This window comes from Austrofundulus limnaeus, unplaced genomic scaffold (assembly GCF_001266775.1).
Source record: "Austrofundulus limnaeus strain Quisiro unplaced genomic scaffold, Austrofundulus_limnaeus-1.0 Scaffold564, whole genome shotgun sequence".
Taxonomy (NCBI): domain Eukaryota; kingdom Metazoa; phylum Chordata; class Actinopteri; order Cyprinodontiformes; family Rivulidae; genus Austrofundulus; species Austrofundulus limnaeus.
The window spans coordinates 275,621-277,610 of NW_013952966.1; the positions used below are offsets into that span (position 1 = coordinate 275,621).

The window sequence follows — 1,990 nt, forward strand, 5'->3', positions numbered from 1 at the left end:
TAATTAATTAATTATAATTACATGGCAGCAGCTCAATGCCTTTAGGCATGTAGATGTGAAGTTTGAACTAGGCATCAAATAAGCAGTGTTCCTACAGCTTAAGGCAAGGCAAATTTAAGACTTTTTAAGACCTAATTAATGACACATAATGAAATTTAAGACCAAATTTACAACAAAACAAATGGAAAAAAAGCCAGTTACCAACAATTTTTGCCAAATATTTAAACAAAACGAACTGTAAGAGGCATTCGGTCAGTTATTTTAAAAAATAAATAAAAGTAACCAATTACTGTAATATTTGAGACYAATTAGTCATCCTACGTACAATGTATTAACATATTTAAGACCTCTGAAAGATTGATTTAAGACATTTTAATGCTAATTAAGGCCTTATTTTTGAATTGATCAATTCCTTTTAAGACTTTAAGGATCCACATGAACCCTGATAAGGGAAGAAATGCGATTTAATTGACTTTAACTATGGCTTGGTTGTTGGTATTTAAAGAAACTGATGATCTGCTGGGACTTATACACACAACCATCTCTATGGTTTACAGAGAATGGTCCAAATAATTTGTTGAAGATTTCCAGAAATTTTAGACTGGGACTGATGTCCATCTTCAAGTAGGACAGTGATTCTATCCCTCCATTTGTGTCCCTGCTTGTGCAGTTTTTGACAGGTTTGAACCTGTGACTCTGTCTTCTCTTCAGGGGCCTCATGCATAAAGGATTGCGCAGCTTTCACACTAAAAGTTGATGTATGGAAAAATTTAGAAAAGTGCGCCGCACCAAAAAATTCAGKTGTATAAAACTCTGCGCACGCATGCTTCTGCGCACCTTTCCTTTATACATCCCAACGACCGTGGAACTGAGRGCACGTGAGAAAACTCCACTGACACGCCTCCATATAAATATGTAAAATATATGTAAATGTGTCCAGCGCGTGATATTCTCCTCAGATTCCTCTCTGTGGGATCAGAAATGATTTTTAGATGGAGGAAAATTATACATTCAKTGGAGAATGAGTGAGAAAACTGTCTAAATAAGTAGTGGAGTGACATTGTTTTAAGTGGCGCATTCGCACAGGGTAACCAAAGCCTGAGATTTTCCTGAAATTTACAGACATCTCCTGAACGTGATGTTGAAGCCTGGTTAGTTGTTGTCTATTTAGTTGAACACGGCGTTGAATGGACGTTTAAAAAAAACAAAACAAAACAAAAAAAAAAAAACTATAAACTTCACGTTATCCACTTTTTCTGCTCTCCTTTGCTCCTGCGGCAGGCGCTGTCAGCTCCACGGACAGACCCCCACCTCAACGCCCACAAGTAGTAGCCTACGGATTTTTAGCAAAAAAATATAGATTTTTGAGGCTCATTAGACAGGTAAACGTCCAAAGGGGTTGACGCATATGAACACCTTCCCAGCTGGCGATGGGACTCAAGGGACTTGAGGATCTAAAGGCCMGGATGGCACAAAATGTTTTGAGTTTTAATGAAAACAAGACTGAGGCTATGGTTTTTCGAGGTACTGTTGGCCACTCCCCTGTAGATCTAGGTTCCTTGACTCAGTACAACAAATTGTTTGTGAGGAATTTGGGAGTTGAAATGGATCCTGAATTTAAATTAGACAGCCACATTAGGTCAGTTGTTAAAAGGAGTTTTTATCATTTGGGGCAGCTAGCCAAAATAAAACCCATCACTCCAAGAAGACATTTTGAGACAGTGATCCGTGCCTTTGTCACCACCCGGCTGGATTACTGTAATGCACTTTATCTGGGGGTTAGTGGGTCCTCCATTGCCCGACAGCAGAGGGTCCAAATTGCGGCAGCGAGGCTTTTAACTGGCACGTAAATATGACCACATTTCTCCCATTTTAGCTTCACTTCACTAGCTGCCTGTGCCTTTTAGGATCCATTTTAAAATACTTTTATTTGTTTTTAAATCTTTGAATGGCCTTGCCCCCACCATACCTGTAAGACCTGCTGCACCCC

At 39.2% G+C, this 1,990-nt stretch overlaps 1 protein-coding gene across 1 annotated transcript in view; it reads right to left on the minus strand.

Moving 5' to 3' along the window:
- The window catches only part of samm50l (sorting and assembly machinery component 50 homolog, like), a gene marked incomplete at both ends in the record, with an annotated part of 20,787 nt that overhangs the window by 1,373 nt on the left and 17,424 nt on the right, over positions 1-1,990 (minus strand).